Source organism: Oryzias latipes, chromosome 22, assembly GCF_002234675.1.
Source record: "Oryzias latipes chromosome 22, ASM223467v1".
In the NCBI taxonomy this organism is placed as follows: Eukaryota; Metazoa; Chordata; class Actinopteri; order Beloniformes; family Adrianichthyidae; genus Oryzias; species Oryzias latipes.
The window spans coordinates 5,089,241-5,109,389 of NC_019880.2; the positions used below are offsets into that span (position 1 = coordinate 5,089,241).

The 20,149-nt window shown below is 38.2% G+C and overlaps 1 protein-coding gene across 1 annotated transcript in view; it reads right to left on the reverse strand.

Moving 5' to 3' along the window:
* The window catches only part of palm (paralemmin), a 30,061-nt gene extending 12,253 nt beyond the window's left edge, over nt 1-17,808 (reverse strand). Inside the window, exon 1 of the mRNA XM_023951365.1 lies at nt 17,134-17,808. The gene's annotated coding sequence lies outside the window, so the exon portion shown is untranslated. The remainder of the gene's footprint in view (nt 1-17,133) is intronic.
* Nucleotides 17,809-20,149: the final 2,341 nt, after the last annotated feature.

Genomic DNA, 20,149 nt, shown 5'->3' on the forward strand with positions numbered 1-20,149 from the left:
GAGGCATGGACAATCCCCGCTGCTTTCCCATCAAGCCACATAAGCATCACATGAAGAGTCTTCTCAGGACCAGAGAACCACAATCATCTGATTCCCCCTCCAGCACGCAGAAACACAGTCATGTTATACTCACTACAGATTTTTTCTATCACATTTGTTCCCCTCTAACCGATTCATAACAACCACGAAGAACAGGGGAAAAAAAGACTGACGCTGTGTAAAAAAATAACATGAAATAAAAAATCTAAGATTATCTGAGGTCCTTTTTACCAACAACAGATGACAAACACCTTTATAACACTTCTATTTTTTACAAATACTCCATTTGAGTTTTGTTGTACACCATTCAATTAATTTTAATGGAGAGTGCCCTAACAAGAATAATGATAGACCAGAGTCTGGTGAAGTGTCTACTTCAACTAGACTCCTGCTGTAAAAATAATTTAAAAAAAAAAAGACATCAGCTACTTCACAAAAATAACAAACACATTTTTCACTTTTTGAAGTATTGAGAAAAGTATGTATATAGAAAATGGAATTTCTTCACACTTAAGACTCCAAAAAACATTTTGCACATGAATAATTTTGCAAAAGCAGAGGGAGACTAATTCATCTCTTAAGAGCCCGCTCTGATGAATTAACATATTCTTTAATATTTTTCTGCTTATGGAAAAATATATATGAAAAAAATTAAACTCAAAATTGTATTTCTGAGTTGTTGTTTTTTTTAATTCAAATCTTTGTAAATCAGGGGCAGACGAAAAAATGTCATTTGAAAAACTTTGTATTTGTGGCGTAGAAAATATGCTGGGCGGGCCACAAGCTCCCTGTTCCGCTCCATTCTGATGCATCCACATGCAGACAAATAGATCCATGCACGTCTTTGTTTTCCTTGTCTGATGTGGTATCTGGATCTAATCTGTATGATTGGATAGCTTCAGTAATGCTCGCCATTTTGTTAAGTTGGAGGTGTGAGGAGCTGTAAGCTAGCAAGAAAGGGTGTAAACAGATAAGTCAATTATGGGTGATGGGAAAGGGGGGCGTTGTTGTGCAGCACCAACTGCCCCATCCAAAACTCAGGGATGAATTTCTAATGACCTACTGCCACTCTGCAAAAAAAATGTCCTAAAAATGACATAATAACTAATAAAAGAGCACTGGGAACGCTTTAAAAAAGATCCAAACAGGATCAGGGTGGCTCAAGTTTGAATTGTTGCATAGTTGGATCAATTTTAAGCAAATTAGGTAAATTTAAGGTAATTTAGATATTTTAAAAGATTATTGAGGTATGTTTTGCTGCATGAGTGTTTTTTCCTTTGCAAATTTCCCCAAAACTTTTTTTTTATTCCATTTACACCGTGTCAGCCAGTGTTAGAATGCCCTTATCGCCACAAGACGATCTTTTTTCTATTTTAAATTGACCATTTCCACGAAAACCTGTAATTACAGGTAATGCATTCCTACTTTGCTGTTTTCAACAGTCACATTCCACAAGGACTTAACCTTCTTTTGAGGATAAAACCTAATATTATATAGAGTTTTTGTGGTAATGCTTTGATTTAAAAGCATTTGATTATTGAGGTTACATAGGACCCGCTTTAAAATGAGATGTTGCATTTCAAGAGGCCTATTCTCATGTTTAAATGTTTAAATAAATAAGTACATTAGTTGTAATCCCAGGAATTTTAAAGGATTAACTTTAGCAAAGAGATGGCTTGCCCTACACCTGTAAACCTGCAATGAATTGTGGAATTTGAAGGGTTTATTTGGGCATGAATGGCATTTAAATGCATTTAAATTGTTAGAAATGCATTTGTCTTGACTAAATAAAATATAAAAAATAAATAAAAGCAACCAAACAGATAAAAACAAATCTGCATCCCTTGTTGCTAAGTGACTTAATTTTAAGCATGAAAAAACAACCTGTTTTATCTAAAATAACTAAGAGTTCAAGCTAATTAAGGGAGTTTAGGTGGTCAAACCTGAAACTATTCACTGTATCGTATAAAAAATATAAAAATCTGAATGTAACTCGATACTTTTGAAATCTTTGCTTGACTGTGCTGAGTCAAAAAAGAGAAAGTTGGCATACATGAGTGTCAATAAAAGCTATGTTTGACACACGGGAAAAGTCAGTGGGTGTTAAAATGTTTTGTCTCCGTGGCGATTGTAAACAGTTCATTAGTCTTGTTTTCTGTGGTCAAACGGATCCAAATGTCTTCCTTAAAGGGAGAAGTTCAAACAGTTTGGGTGCCGCTTGATAGCCCTTTAAAATGCTGGATGTCTTCCGCGGGCATCAGGAAGTGCAGATGTCTTCACGCACAGGAATTTTTCTGTTTTTTCCTCCTTCAGAGGCTCTTTTTGTCAGCTGCTACGCTGCAGCTGCACCTTAGACGCATTCTGTGCGTCAGAACGCTCTGACGAGGCAAAGAAACACCCGAGTGTCACAGCCTGAATTTCCTGAAGCTCATTAGAAAGAAAAGTGTTTGTTTTAACTGGGGAGACTAAGTTGAATTTGCTTCCTTTTTATGTGAAGTTAATTATATAATTAGGTTTTATAAAAGTTAAATCAATTTGATTTCCACTAAAATCAATAAACCAAATTTTCTTTGAAACTAATTGGCAGAAAATTCGTCTTTTCTGTTAAATTTTTGTGAAAAAAAAACTTCATTATGTGAGAATACTTTTTAATTGTTAAACAAGGGTGGTTTAGGAATAGTAAATGTAATTTGAGCTGAGTTGCTGAGTTCAGAAATTAATGCAATGTTGTATCCGCCACATTGTCAAAAGTAAATAATTTTTTATTGTGATAAAATTTTCATTTTTATTTGGCCATTAAAAGCAGAATAAAGTTCAAAAAATGCGAAAGTCAATAAAATGGTAAATATTAAATAAAAAAAGGATTAGAGTTAGCATTTGGTCTTTCAAAGGAAGGGTTTCACACCATAGTCTCACTGATATTTGTCCTTTACTACAATAAATTTAGGCTTTTTTTTTTTTTAACTTGTCCTGTCCAACAGCTGGGCAGGCAGATGAGAATGAGGGCCTCTTGTGTTGGACATATTTAAATATTTTGGCTTTTGCTGCCTTAACCTTTGAGAAAAGAGCTGTTAGAAGAAGATGATGGTGCTCCATGCAGGAAGTTAAAGTGTTCCTGGAAATGCTGCAGCAGCAGTGCACTCAACGCAGAGCGGGGATGGTAATTAGCCCATTTCCCAGACACGATCTGCTGTTCATGTGCACTCATTGACATTTTGCCAAAACCTGGCGTCTCTCTCCTGTCTGATCAGTCATATTGATACAGTCTTTGCCTTTTTCCACACAGCATCTCTGGTGCCTCTGACCTGCTGCAGATGGAGGCACAGATTAGCTTAAAAGCCTTTTTTTCAGCTTCTCAAATCTTCAGTTGAATTCATCTGAAGTACGAGTTCATTCATAAAACACCAGTTTAACACTAAAGTCATCCCAAGGTGCAAAAAAGCATTAAACCACATCAAAAAGTTAAATAAATTTGATTTTGATTATTCCAAAGAGGCAGAGGTTTAACTTTAATTTGCAGAAACTTTACAGTTAAGTATTTTCAGATGATTCTTACACACAGCATGAACTTAGGTGACTAATTTACATTTTTACCTTTAGAAAATACTTCATAAACATTATTGATAAATAATTTAATGACCAGACAAAAATAATCTTTAAAAGCAATTGTAGTTCTTGCAATTTAGACTGCAATATTTATCATTTTATTCCATTTTTTTAAAACTAAAGGTCAAATCCCACAAGAGCCTTTTTAAACAGAAATCATTTTAATTATTTTCCCTGACACTGCCTGTGTTTACATTTACTGTACATCCTGATAAACAAAAACTAAAGACAAAACCGAATCAGCAAACTCTGACAGATGAATAAAGACATAGAAACGTTATAAAAAACGTGTTTCCCTCTCAATTCTCTCAACACACATTTTAGTTTAAAACAGTTATTCAGTACTAACAACATGCCAAATAAAAATGGCAGCTCACACAATGTGTCTTAAATATGATCAGAGTTTGGCGAAAATATAGTCAGAATAGAAAGTCATTGTGGGATTTAGGATACAAGATTTCTGGTTGGGATCTGAATATTCGAGTGCACAAAGACATTTAGTAGTGTGAGGTCAGATTAAAATAAAGGCAACAAAAAAGTCACACTCCGATCTACTTTTGAGCTATTTTAAAAGCGTTCCCAGTGGTCTTTTAATTATGATTATGCCGTTTTTAACCAAAATCACAAAAACCTGTGTCGCACATAGTTTCTGCAGGGTGGCAGTAGTTCTTCAGAAATTTGCCTCTGACTTGAGGGTGGGACCAATGGCGCCCCCACTTCCTCTCTTCCATCTGTTTACACGCTCGCCTTCTAGCTTACAGCCCCTCACACACCCAACCTAGCATTACCAATGCAACAAATATTGTGAGCAATATTGGAGATTTACAGCCGTACAGTTGATCCTCATTCACAATGAATTTAATAAAGAAAAACACAAAAATGTGAAGATTTAATTTTACTTTACACATACGTATTTGTTGTGGGATTCAAAAGGGCATTATTGCCCATCTTAACCAACTTAAAAAAGTTAAAGTATTTATTATAGGGCTGGGTTTAATTTCCAAAATAATGAATTAATCTGATTTCAATTTACTTATTTAAAAAATACATTTTTGTTTGGTTATGAAATTTGTGATCCAACTGGGGTGAAACTTTTAAATCTAAAGGTAAAAATATAAAATGATAAATCATTTCATTTCATTCAAAAACATATTTAATTCTTATGTAAAGAGGAAGCAAAAAAAAGAGTTTTTTTGTCTGAAAAAATACAAGAAAAATCTTTACAAGTAGACTCATCAAAGACCTTAATAGGTTGAAGTCATTTGATTCAGTTGAACGGATATTGTATAAACCAAGGACCATATTTAATGGTGTTTTAAAGGTTAAATAAAAGTTAAAATGTTCAGGAAAAATCTTTTTAAATCTCGGATGGGTCTTATGGATAAAGTCTTTGCTCACACACTGTTACACAAAATCTTGCCTCCTGAGAAAAAAAAATGGAAATCACATTCAAGCATAATAAGTAAGATAAAAAAAAAAAAAGACGAGGAAGCTGGAAGGTTAAGTGAATCCCAAATCCTCCTCTGTGTCACAGCGTTGGGAGTCTTTCCCTTCACTACTTGCCACATCCACTGCTTCCTTCCTTCAGGCCAAAAGAGCACAGGGACAACAATACTCGTCCCTGCGGTGGAGCGTCTCACACACGTTGTGACCTATTCACCACAGATGCAGCCCTGCAGCACTCTATCTACGGCGGAGAGCCAGCATAAACAGTCGCTGCCAATGAAAACTGAAGGAAGTCCGCCGAGGTCACAGGTCAGGATTCTGGGGTCAGGGGATGAAACTCTGTTCACCCTTGAAGTCATCGTCAGAAAAACATCTCTGTCAGTGCAGAGGAGTCAGATGCAGGACTGGGTAACATCCCTACTGAGAACACAAGTGAAGCTCTGTTTAACATCCAGGGGAGGACAAATGAGAAACCACACGCAGATGGAAACACGTGGGGGCAGAGCAAGGAGGCAGCTCTGACAGCTCCACATTTCTCAACATGACTCCAGAGATTTTGCAATCATCATTTATAATCAAACACAGGGCTCACAAAACTCACATTACCAGCGCTCAAAAGTCAAGCCTTCACTCACATTGAGGAAACAGCTTTCCTTTTTGTTGTTTTGAAACAGAAATTCTAATTAAAGTGAACTGATGGTGCACAAAATGAAGCTTTCAAAGTTTACACAGGATTTTGTCAGTTAAACAATAAGATGATTCACTCTCATAGTATATCATATATAGTATATCATCAATTTCAATTTTTCTTGCTTATTACTTCACATTTTTCATGATTCTATTGTTTATTTATATTTTGTTTCTATTTGTTTACTTTTTTGCAGCTCTTCTCTGCAGTCATTCCATAGCTGGACCCCACTTGGAGATTGAAGTTTAGTGTTTTTCTCAGTGCTCCTGTTCTCAAATCAGTGGCTTTTATTTTCAGTCACAATGAAAATAAAGAAAATTAAAGCATTATCCGGAGGTCTGATGCAAAACTGTTAAGTTTAATCATAGCATTATTGACTGCGAGGGAAACTTTTATAGTTAGATGCTCAAATATTCCCATAGATAACCCTTAGTTTGATGACAGGTGAATGTAGGGGTAGGAAACAAACTTAGTCCTACTTGAGAATCTTTTCCAAAATAATAAAAAAACAAAAAAAAAAAACAAATGTATCCAAAAAACAAGCTAAAGCTAAATCAAAAACATCTGGGAGGTTTTGCAGAGGGTTTTTCTGTCACTTTGAACAACCAAAGTGTTTCTTAATCTGAGCAACAAGTGCTGAAAAACGACCAAAAACTGAAAAAGATGTCTCCTCTGATAGTCCAAAACACAAAATCCAAATGTAAAATCTATTTACATGTATTTAATGTTCTGGGTTATTTCATTTTTGATGTTGGTAAAAAGCAAAGTTTAAGGCTGAGCAGCTTCGGTTAAACAGGAATATTTGCAGCACCCTAAAATAACCTAAGAGCATCAAACTGCAAATGTTACATTCTTTTGATAACCGACATAATAACAATGTGATTTCTAATGAAAAAAATTACTACCCATTAGTACCTTCTGAAGTTCTGCAGCACAGCAGCCGAACATTATGCATCTGTTGGGTCCATTCTGACATATCAGGTGTACAGAGACTGTTTGCTGAGTCCTCAGCTCCTGTGACGTTTTATTGATCTATGTGTTTGATTACAGCCACTGCATCGAGGTCAGAACATCATTTCAGCTTGTAGAAGGCGGAGACACAAAGTGTGCATCATGTTTGAAGTCGCAGTAGTCAAAGGTGAAGAGGCAGCCACACAGTTGTGTTTGTCAGCTGATCTATGCTTTTGCTTCAAAGATTTAGCTAAGTTTTTGGCTTTTCTGCTCCCCCTCTGTCACACTCGCTTTGTTTTTCAGCTACTCAGATTCTTGTTGTTGCTCTGAACAATCTGAGTTACACAACAAGCAGAGGCTCCAGCTCACATCGTTGTGTCACATTTCTTTTTTCCCTAAATGCAGTTTGTCGCAACCAATTTTCATCCCGTTTTTTCCTCCCTAATTCATTTTTATGGGTCATTAGCTTCAGTTTGGACAATAAGTCGGTTCAACTTGTGTCAATGAGTCTCTGATCTCCTGAATTTGCCTCCTACCACCCCCCGCCTTTGACAGTGGGACACTGAAGAAAAAGAGCCACAGAATCCTCATTACCAGCAGCCTTTAGGCTCTGAAGATCCAACAGATGTTTTCTTATATAAAAGAGATTTCACTCGTTTAGGAAAAAAAATTATGAAGGAAGTGAGGATTAAGCATCTGCAGTATAAATTATTTTTGTTAAAACACTGGTTCGAATCAGAAAAACTTAAAAAAGAAAAAGTTTAAAGACCCACTTCGATCATCTGTTGATCTATTTTTAAGCGTTCCCAGTAAACTGTGTCATTTTCTATGACATAGTTTCTACAGGGCAGCGGAAGTTCATTTGAAATTTGCCTAGACTGTCTCGCTTAGCATAACCCCGCCCCCCTTCCCATCACCTAAAGCTGAGAACTATTTGTTTAAATGTTTTCCTTATAGTTAACAGCCTCTCACACCCCCAACCTAAAATTTCCAGTCCAAGAAAAATGTCAAGCAATAATGGAGCTATCAGCTGTGTATCAGAATGGAGCGAAGCAGGGAGCTTGAGGCCCGTGCAGCGTATGTTCTACCATCTTTTTCAATAGGATTTATTTTTCTCCTCCTGATTTACAACAATTTGAATAAAGAATTACTCACAGATGCAATTTTAAGCTTAATCTTCTATATATGTGTCCTTCATTATGAGATAAATACCACAATAGCATGTTAAAAACAACAAAAGCACAGTTTTCGTCTGAGTGTTTCCTTAAACTTGGACTTCATTTTTCAACCAGAATCCCTGTAACAGCACGAACACCAGCAAAGACCTGCTGACTGCATTACCTTCATCTCAATCCATTTACAGCTGGCCTTGCATCCTTGCAAATGATCTCTGCCTTTCAGGTCAATCAGCAGCTTCTCCCCATTTGAGAGCCATGCACATGTGTTATAGGAGAAGCGTCTCAATGTTAAAGGCAGGAACCATTAGGCCTAATAGGTGCCTTCTCTTATAGTAAGGTCCCAATCCATAATTATGGCTCTATGGATGGCTAGAAAACTGTTTAGCCCAAGAGTGTTTGTGCATCAGAACGGCAGGGTTTAAAAAAATCATGGGAGGAAGTAACATATGGATTGTGAGTCCTGCTTCTGAGCTAAATATTTCTATGTTAGTGTCTGTCAGATTCAGGTCATCCGCAGTTGAAAAAAGACGGGCGGTGCCTCTGCTCCGCTCATCAATAGTTCTTTTGATTCAATCTTTTGCAGCAACCGTGGTGATCGTCATATGAGCTTGTGGATGTGCGCGTGTTTAACCAGCAGATGCAAGAGGCTCTCACACACTAAAAGCACAAACAGATTTCAGCCCAGAATGTTTCCCTCTGAGATTAAAAAGACTTAGTGGCTAAAAATGACAGTTAATCAGAAGACAGACAATCTGCAGGAAGGGGGGGGGGGGAAGAAAAATCCTCTTCTGGCTTATCTGTCATGACGGCGCAGCAGAAGGGAGGGGGCTGGAACGAAGGATAAAAAAAGAAAGGGTGAGAAAAAGTGACTCTCCAGGAGTAAAGAAAGAAGCTGAGATTATTAGAAAGTGAGTCAAAGCCTGACATCGAGTCTGCTCAAAGCAAACTTTCTCTTCCTCTGTATGCTTTACTTTGCATTAACCCAACATGAAACTAAGAGCTTTGTAATGCATCCCATTCATTAACTTAAATTGCTGATTGGGTTTCATAACAGCTAAATAGTTTCTAATGACATTATGGTCAGAGAGTGTAATTAGTGCTTTCTGGCTCATTGTGGTCATGCTGTAGAATCTCGAGAACCCCTCCACGCTCTTGTGATGCCGCCGTCCCACAAAAATGCTAATAAATGGCTTCATTAAACTTGTTGGGGGTGGCCCATGGCTGCATGCACTTCTCTCTTATTGTTCTGGCATCAAAATCCAAAGAAATGTTGAGATTTATTTTCCAAGCACCAAATTGTTAGTGGTTAACATCCGACAAATTACATAATAGAAGTTCAAAGCGAAGAGGTGGTTAAAACCTAAAAGTACTGATAAGCTGATTCCACAACATATAAAAAAAATAAATAAAAGTGAGTGCTTTCAACTGGAGTTGGTCAGCTCTTTGGAGTGTATTTTTTGTATCTCAGTACTGAAACAGGAAAACTGAGTTGTAGGTTGAAAACCCTACTATACCCAAAAGCAGACAAATGGAAAAAACAGGAATTGATCTACTTTTTGTGAGTCATTCAAAATAACCTCAAACATCCTCACAAAAAGAAAGCTGACAGTTACAAAGGGCAAGAAAATATCTCTGAAGTGGAATTATGAAATCTTCCAGCATAGTGCAAACTCTGCAAGCATTTTAGAATTTTGTGGAACTGTATCAAATGTCAAATTCTTGCAATATCCTTTGGTTGTCCATTTCATGGGCTGTGTCCTATTACAAATCACCTATGATTAAAAATGGTAAATGGAGTATACTCATAAAACTCCTGACACAGTTAAGACTGAAGTGAAACTCCACCACTAGTAGTGACATTTCTAAAAATCCACTTCAATGAAAATCAGGTTTTTGGTGTTTTGAAGATGTCCTTGTGGTCTTTTTCCAATGATGGAATACATACAGTGTTTATACATAAATTAAGACCAAAATTGCATTTTTAAGTATTTATTTATTCAAAAAATTTTGAATCAGGATCAGATGCAAAAATGCAGATCAAAACATGACCGGAGTGGGTCTTTAAACAGTTGTTGGTTGCAGACAAAGCCATTAGAACATAAGCAACAAGAGGACCTCCAAAAATAACCCCACAAAATCTGGATCCAGACAGACACTCATACTGCCTCCTGACGACTCAAGGATTCAATCTGGAGTAGGCCTGCACAATATACCGCAAATTTATCGTTATCGCAATATCCAGCTCTGCAATATGCATAACGCAAAAGACGGCAAATATCGCAATAAATCGCAAACCCAAAATGTGTTAAAACAATCTTCTAGCAGCTTGAAGCATTTAACGGATCAAATAAATCCCTTTATGCTTTGACCAATCAGATGGACGCCTTCCCATTGTTGACCAATCAGATGGAGGCCTATTATGTTAACCCTGGTCCTGAAGAGCCTCAACCCTGCCTGTTTTCCAGCTCTCCTTAACCAGCTTGCTGTTGATTGGCTGACTCAAGTGATTTCACATCCTGATTGACTGAACACACCTGATTTTGGTTATCATTATCGAGCAGTCTAGGGAGAATTGGAAAACAGACAGGGTTGAGGCTCTTGAGGACCAGGGTTAGCCACCCTGACGTTTGTCCCCCATGTCGATGAGGGTCATTTGGAGTATAATTTTTAAACTGTTGCAATGAAATGGGAATGATATTTTTGTTTATTTTTCTATTTGTTTATTTACCGCAAATTTAACGTTATCGCAATATTGATCACTAATATCGCATATCGCAAGTTTTCCTCATATCGTGCAGCCCTAATCTGGAGTTTACATGAATTCACAAAAATCACTGGAAAAAACATCACCTGGTCTGTTGAATGTTGGTCTTCTTCTGAGATGGTTCGATCTGGTGCCTTGTATCAGGAATATCATCTAAAGTCACCTTTCCCTCCCAGTCGTGCTCAGTTTGACCTTCGGCAGACTGGCTTGATCACATCTACATTCCTAAATGCATTGAGCTGCTGCCATGTGACTCGCTGATTAGATATCAGCATCAAAAGATCTACTCATGTTCCTGCTGGTGAGCACATAATCACTTTTCGAGTTTAAGTGACAGATGTGTAGAAAAATGCCACCTTCTAAGTCTCCTTTTGTGCCTGATTTACTCTCACGGACTTGAAAGCAGCATTTGAAGTGGATACATAACCATAGATTTCCAGTTTCTGCTCTCCAGAGTTGTGATTTCTGTCTCGGTTGCTTAGAGCAGGGGTCAGCAGTGTTTACGACATGAAGGGCCGATTTGAAATGATCGAACTTGACAACTGTATCATCACCAACTATAATGCGAACTCTATAAAAAAAAATATATATATATGTATATATATATATATATATATATATATATATATATATATATATATACATATAAATATAAAAAAAATGTTGGCATTAACTCAAAAAAGCGATAACAATACTGCACAAAAAAAAATAAACCAAAGTTGAAATAGTATTGGAATTGTTTGAAACAAAAAGTACAGAAGCACACCTACGAGAAGATCCCATTTCCCATTTCAAAAACTATTTTCCCTTTCCTTAAGATCCAATAGGGGGAAAAAAGCTCATTGTGAGAAGAGATTGTCACTTTTTCTAATCCGAAATGTACAGACGACAGATCAAGTGCTTATTTTTGTCACAAACTCGCGTGCCACTGTCTTCTGTTCTGATAGCCGACCCCTGGCTTATAGTCTTGTCTGGAAAACTAGAAAACAATGCTATCTGTCCATCTATCCATATATTTATTTTCTCCTTTGATCTTTTTAATGTCTATAAAGTTTTAGGTTGAATGCTCCTCCTGACACTACGCTCTGGATTTACCAGGCTTGGGACAGGCACAAGCAGGAGACTGGTTTGTACCCTGTTGAGGCTAAATTGATCTTTTTTTGTCTATTTGTCCACCTGCCTGTCCATCCATCTTTTTTTGTACATATTGTGTTTTTTTCCTTTCTTTTTAGTATTTTTTTATTTCTTTAGTTAATTGTGCATTTATGGTTGCCAGCACATTTAGGCCCCCCCCCCCCCCCACCCGATGCACCCCCCTCCCACTCCATGGCCTTGACTTCGCTGCATTATTTTAACCAGGGAGGGACACTTGTTCTTACAGAAGTAAGTTTTCCTTGATTTCCCAAGAAGATGATTGATTGACCTTTCGGATAGCGGCTTCTTTTCCGCTCTCTTAATCGCAGAGTCAGATCAATCAAACTCCCAGAGACACAATAATCAACACACAACTCAGACTCACACACAGCACCACTGTGTTCCAGTCCTTCATTCAAGCTGTCTGACAGCCGGCTGAGCTGCACTCAAATAGCTGCCCATGCAAGCATACAGAGACAGAAATGTGGCTGCAGCCCACAGTGGTGATGCCACATCATGATTGGGTGAACAAGACAAGGGCTGTCAGGTCCACTGTGAGTTGCTGACAAAACACAGAGCAGCCAACCGGATATAGACCCCCCGAGCCCAGATACAGACCGGCTGAGGCCTGGGGTGACCTGATGGGTCTCAAGCGAAACAGTTGTGCTGAGACGTTCACCTAACAAATGAAAACATCCATATAAAATATGGCCTCGTATAGCCACTTTACCTAAAACCTTCATTTTTTCTATTATTTTCTTAACAGGGACTAGGTTGTATAAAGTATTTACAAGCAGCAGAAGGCTTTCACAGAGCTCTCAATTACTTGGCTGCTGGAATGGACAACCAGGAGAAGAATACTGATAAGGGGAGTTAGACGAAGAGAAGAATAGAGGAAACCAGGGAAAACATTTCTCAGCAATTCGTGAATTAAAGTTCTTAAAACATTTAAAACCATTTTAACAAACTTTAGATTTTTTTTCTCATAATAAAAAATTAACATTTAACAACTTTTGTTTTTTTAGATATTAAAAGTCTGATTTTGAAAGGGCAACATAGAATTGCTTGAAATAATGGTTTAAAGGTTGTGTCACACAGCCACAACACATTTTGCACATATTCCACGTATGACATTTCGGTCGTCCGTGATACATGCATGACATACGTAATCCATAAGTGTTTCTTGCGTTCAGCATTAGTCGAAGTGCATAGTCGACATGGATTTGATTTTGAGCTGTTCAAAATATTTGGTCGGTTGAGAATTATGTAGTTTATGCGTAGTTTATACGCAATTATTATGTAAATCTTATGCAGTTTTTGTGAGATGCGTCCACAAATTTGTGGCTTTTCAAGACCGTTCCACATATGTCTAATGGACTTTTCCTACATGTACATGTATAACTTTTATATTGCGTACACACCGCAATTGTACACAAATCAAACGTTGATTTACGAGTTCTTTGCGTGGTTTACTTGTACGTCTTGTGGTTTTAAAGTGGTTCATTCCTGAAACATCTGTGAAAGTTTCCATTTTTCTCACTTTTTCTATATATTCACGTATGAATAAGTTTCATCCGAGCAATATGCGAAAAATGAATACTGTGGCTGTGTGACACGGCCTTAAAATTGTCGTCGTAGAAACTTACCTGAGTACATGTCAGCCTCAATCTCATTTTGTGTTCATAATTCTCCAAACTCCCCAGTTATTATTTTTAGAAAACACATCTGACTCAATGTTTTTTACAGTTGAGAAATCACATAAAAATAGAAATTTGCCTAAACTGCAACTTAGATTAGCAGTTGCAAATTCTTGCAGTTGTTAGGAGGAGGAGGCGATCGTCTAAAACTCCAGCTGCACATTTCAAAGTGCACACTTTGAAAAAACTGAAACATGAATCTGTCTGTTTTCTGCATTTTTGTTTGACTTGTTTTAAAGAATTTGTTGGATTTAAAAGTGTCAAGGCGTCCTACAGAGCAGACAGCTCTGTTTGTAGTGACCTTTCTTTTGTAAAACGATATTTTCAGTGTTTGCTTTGTAGCTCCAAACTGCTCACATCAAAAGTAAATGATGGATTTAATGTGAACATAGTATGACAGGACTGTCAAAAACTGTTCATTTATTGAAAGCAAATGTAACACACTGCCATCCAACGACAAATATCTTTGTTTTAATATTTTAGGCTGTGTAAAAATTATATAGGTCAGTCTCCTTATTGTACACCTGCAGCTATTGTCAGCTCCATTGAATTAGGATGGAACTGGCCGTGATGCCACTATAAATATAAAGCTTCAGATTTGCATTTTCTAGAAGCAAAAAGTTTCTAAGTATCTAAAATCTTAGAGCAGGGCTGATGATATCAATCCAATTTTATCTTACAAAGGTTTTGATCAAAAACTTGGAATAATGGCTTTCAAGGCATCAATGTAAATTCCATAACTCTCCTAAGAAACTGCAATAAAACTAAATAAAGAAAAATAACAACAACAATAGTTTAGCTAATTAGTTTATATTACCTTTCATCTCTTCCTAAACGAATACAACCTTTAATCGAGGAATTAAAGGAATTGTTTCAATTTCAGGGAAAATATGCAGAGATGTACAAGAAAACTGAACAGAAAATAAATCCTTCCTCTGCTGTGTGCCACAAGCTTACCCCATGGTTTCACCTGGATAATTTGATTATGATGTGTGAGAGTGACCTGTGCTAAACCTAACTGAGCAAAGAGACAAAAAAAACAACAACAACAGACACATCCTCTTCACTTCTTACAGCCCAGTTCTGGATTTAGTCCTTCCTTCGTAAATCATTTTCCAGATTAGAGGGAGTAATGATTAATCGATGAATCGATTTCTATTCATACAATACAAACAGATCAATCAATCTATGGCAAATTGTTGATAAAATTGACCTTCACCAACAGAAATCATTTCAAAATGAAATAAAGTGATTATATATGTATTTTAGGAAATAAAAACTGACCAAATGCATCACAGCAGACAACACATATGTTATGTCAGAGCAAAAAATGATCAGGGCATCATTATACTCCAATGTGAGGAAACACTTTAAACTTTACAGTCATGTGACCATACAGTGGGCGAATGTTTTAATAGGCCGAATTCTTCCCCTACCCACAGCTTCTCCCTACCCCTCCAATTGGAGGGGCATTTGGAGGGGCAGGGGTGTCCGAAATAGTTTTTTTAAATGGCAAACCCAGGCGGCGGAGGGTTCTGTATCCCTCCATCACGGTGGTCCGCGTTTGCACTGTGCTGTGGAGAAGATGCACATTTCTTCATGTGGAGGTGCTCTGATGGACAGAAGTTTACATTTTAATCTAAGTCATGACTTTTTGTTTTAGCATGACCTTTTTAAGGTGATAAAAACCGATGTTTTTATACATTTTCGAACAAAGCTGACTATTCATGACATCATTGAGTGCGAGTACGGCTGAAAGATATGAGGAAAACTCGCAATGTGCGATGTTAGCGATCAATATTGCAATGATCATAGAACTTGCGATACATAAACAAATAGTAAAACAACGTAATAAATCATTTCCATTTTACTGCAACAGTTTAATTTAAATAAGAGTCAACATAACTTACATTACATTCCAAATGACACTCGTCTACATAGGAGGCAAACATCTAACATAAAAGGGCTCCATCCGTTTGGTCGATGATAAAAAGAGATTTATTTGATTCATTAAATAATTAAAGCTGCCATAAGATTGTTTTAGCACATTTAGCACAATCAGCATTTATCGCAATTTTTCCCGACTTTTGGGATTAGTGTATTGCACAGCTTGATATTGCGATAACGATTCATTTGCGATTTATTGTGCAGCCCTAAGTGGGAGTAATGTCCAAATTCAAAGATACTATTTTTCCATAACCCTCCGTTTAAAGAGCTAAATGTAGGGTTAGAAGAAAGCCGAACTGGAAGATTTGGCCATAATGTACCCTTTGTATTTTTGATGTGGAAAAACAACAGTGGGCTGAACTTTATTAAACTAAATTGTGAATGGATTTGTCATTAATTTTTGTTTACTTGTACAAATATTTAATTTACACTTGATTGATTATCTTGCAAGAGATATAAGGAGTCTGGAAAACTTCACCTGCACTGTTCAGTATCTAGGTATTTATCTGAGTCACACTGGATTGGATTTTTGACTAAAGATCCATTTTAGGTCAGTGTATTGTTGTTAAAAGAGTGATTTTAAGATCTTGTTATAAACTAAGGTTCGTATGGAAGAAGTTAAAGATTTAACAGATTATGCTTGATAAATCATCTCCAAATTGACACTGAAAATGTTTTTTTTTCACAATCTGATGTTTAGAGAAACTTTGTTTCTATCAGGAATTCACACTAAAGAGTCTGTTGGAAACAAACAGTTTTTTCTTGAAAAAACAACAGAGTAGAGTTTAGTCCTGACTGCACTTTGAGGACCCACAAATGCTGTGGGTGTGTTGTATTTACAGACTGTTTTTCACATAGAGAGAAAGAAAAACAGGAGGAAAACAATAGACATAAAACCAAACAAAAAACAAGCTTTGCTTGGCTGCAGTGTTACCTGCTGAGATCAAACACCGAGTTGAATTAATGCATTTGGGGACATTGTTTTTAGAGGGTGACATGAAAAAAGGCGCACACCCAAGCCTTTGTGCTTTCAGAGGACGAAGGAGCACGGCCAGCTGAGGATGCTCAGCATCATTCCCAGTCATTGAAAATTCCAGACGGGAGTATGTAATGGCCAGGCTCATGCGCGCCATATTGGAGCGGACTGTTCACATCACAACACGAACCAAACGCCCTGCTGCGCCTCTCCTCCCCTCCACGGTCTGAAAAACAGTCAGCAGCATCCACTGAGCTGCTGGCACCACCAGAAACGCATCATGTCCCCCCCCCCCTCTAATAATCAAATTGGACAAAACCAGATCGATCTGTCATGATGGATTATCCAAAACGCGCGTAAACGAGACTTCCTGGTACACCTGTCGGCCCTGCCGCGTCCCCAGAATACTACACAGCCACTGTGAAGCTGCACCCTGGAGATGTAATCAAATACAACATGACATAATAATGACGGAATTCTGTAATTCCCTAATTCATCCACTGCCTTCAGCGGGCGTGTTGTTCCTCCTTGGATTCTGTGCCTGTTTATAGCATCCAAAGCGCATATCTGCTCGTCTTTCCCTCCTCTCTTTCGCTATGTCACCCGAAGCAGAGGATGCTGCACAACCAGCTGCTGGTCAAATCACGGAAAGCAGGTCAGGCACATGGAAAACAGCCAGTGAACGCTGGAAAAAAAACCTCACTTACTCCGCTGCAGATCCTCTGTGCGTCCCGCTGCAGAGCTCTCCCAAACGAGATGTTTGTTTCTAAATTCAGAACCCCTTTTTCTCCTCTTCTTCTCCTCCTCCTCCTCCTCCTTCTTCCCCTTCTTTTCCCTGGCACCCTTTCTCTTATTTCTGAGGTGATGCCGCTGGCTGCTTGCGCGCGCAGCCCCGTCGCAATCCAGACCCCGGCGACTGCCTCCCTGAAAAATACGCACGACGGACTTGTTGGCTCCGCGCTAAAGTGCGGATCCCGTGGGCGACAGGGCGTCGACCGAAGCAGGTTGTAGTTTGGTCAAAGCTGAGGGAGTCACGCTGGTATGTAGAGGGGAGTGCAGAGGGGGAACGGATACGCCTCCCTGCCTTGTGGAGGGAGATAAAGGGGGCCTTGGCCGCCGCGCGCTGATTGAGATATGGGTCGTTTTCTACAAGGAGGGCTGTGCTGGCTCTCACCCAGCACTATCATATGACGCGCAGGGAACCAGGCTGTTTGCTCCAGAGTTGCTTCAGGAGAATGCTGGGATCAAATCCTCTTCTCCCACCAGGGAAGAAAGCGCCTTTCTTTCCTGTTTACTGCCCCACCTCCCCATCTAGTGGTGAAAAAAAGCTCGTTGTCAAAGAAATTCCGAACTAAACCCATAAATAACCGCCTCCAGATTAAACCAGAGACTCTCATAAAGAGGAGTTTGATCTTTCTGCTGCTGGATGCTGTGATTTAAACCAAGATGATGCACCAACACATCATCCCTCACATCTGCATCCAAAGATTTAAAAAATATATTGCACCTTCACCTTTCATACAGCAGGTGGCGCTAGAGTTTCAGGCATGATTCACTTTCGTCTACTTGGTAAAATGCATCATGAAAAGTTCCTTCAAATACTTTATAATGCCACTATTTTTCATTTAAAGGCTTTTACTTATTATGTAACACAAAAGTAAAATGTATATGCACATTTTGACAAAAGGGAACTCAATATAACAAACTACCATCAGCATTTACAAAAACTGGAAAAAAGTAGTAAGAGCAGAGTAAAAAATCAAGAAAACAGGAGGCAGAAATGTTTTTAAACGTTTGTAAATTTCAAAAAATGTTCACAGAGCAATAGTTTAGAATTTAAACATTTTTAAACCAATCTATCCATTCATTATGGGGTCACATGATTATCCCAACTTGGGCAAAGGCGGGGTACACACTGAACAGGTGTACATGGCCACACCAATATACACCGAGGACAATCTAGAAACACCAATTAGTCTATGAAGCATGTTTTTGGACTGTGGGAGGAAGCAAGAGTGCCTGGAGAAAACTCACACACGCTTGAGGAGAACATGCAAACTCCACACCAAAGGACCCAGCCAGGGTTTAAATCAGGACCATGTCACTAATAGCACTAACACAGTGCTATCGTGCAGCCGTAAGGGAAAAATTAAAACAACAACAACAAAAAAAGAAGACCAATGATCGCTCAATTGTTTGATTTTGTTGACAAAATTAATTACACATAAAACCACATTAAAAAGTCATTCAAAAAGTCAGTCATTCAACATCTAGCATCCCACGTTCTCCTTCTTTTTTACTTTTCTGTCCAGTCCAACAAGAAATGTATACAAACACAATGATTATAACTAAAGTTTAGGGGTATAAAGGGTTTATACAAATATACTCCTGGTGTGTCAGAAAAGTCAGAGCCCCCATATTGGAAAAGCAAAGTCTGTCCAACACGACAGGCCTTCAGCTCTTATCAGTTCGGTCTGCTTCTGGACAGGACAAGTAAACAAAAAAAAGTTATTTGAACAAAGTGTATTATGTTCAGTAGTTAACATAAAACAAACCTGAACAGTTGTTTTAGTATCAGATTGTGAAGTCAGGTAAAGGCCCTCCCTGTCACCTCCACAGAACTACTGGTGTTTTCAGCAGATCACATGTACACATTTTTGTATTTAAAATATTTCAAGTATCAGAACTTCAAATTTTTATATTAAAAAATCCCAATAAGTTTTGGATTTAGTCCTTATCTACTTGTTTTGATGGTTCTTCCTTGGCTTTATCTGTAGCAAGATCACCGTACTGCCATCTGTTATTTGAGACTGGTATTGCACAAAAACCTGGATCTATGCAGTCTGTACAAAAAAATACATTGATTTTCATTATGGTTATTATTCAATGCCTCTGTTGCGGCTTCTCTGAGTTTCTGCTCCTAAACGTCAGAGACGTTTGGCCTCAGTGTTGTGGATATCTTCAGGTGATTCTGTGTGAACAAAAAGTCGAGTTTTTTAGTCTGGGTTCGGAGGTGGGCATGTCCCGACTTACAGTCGGGTCTCTTTCTGTTGTTTCTCAAAAACAAAATGAATGCAGCCATCTCTGCGCCAGTTTGATGATCAGGAGGTTCGCAGACTCATCCGAGTTTGTGTGTCAAGATTTCCGAATGGGTCCTGCTAGCCTATTTACATGAATGCAAACAAACTTGTGTGTTTTCACAGGATTTTGCAGCAAGTGGCATGTGTGTTTACTCGTGTGTGTGTTTGTCCGTGACTCTGAGCCCTTGCAGCCCTGGAAGCCAGCTCAGCACTTGGCGTCTTATCTCCCTCTCAGAACCGTGTTCATGAATAAACATAACCTTAAAAGAAATCACCCAAAATGAAGTCAAGTTTGGAGGAGAAAGAGAATGGATAAGGAAGCTTGAAATGTTGGGGGAGGGTGCTTAAGGCCCGGAGAGGTGGCAATACAAGGAATTTCCTGGATTTGGGGATACGTTTGTGGAAAATCATAAATATGTACCTATTTTTTCACATCTCACTGTGTCTGTTTGTGCCTGCCTCTTTCTGAATTTTACACAGTGGTTTTAAAAGCCTGAAAACTCTCAACTGTTCTGTATTTTACTGTTTTAACTGTTTAGGAGGTGAGGAATATTCTTTTTTTCCAGGAGTTTATAATGAGCTTTCTTTACTAAAAGGACATAAAAAAATAATGTTTGCCCCCTCACCCTGTCAATTTCATGGT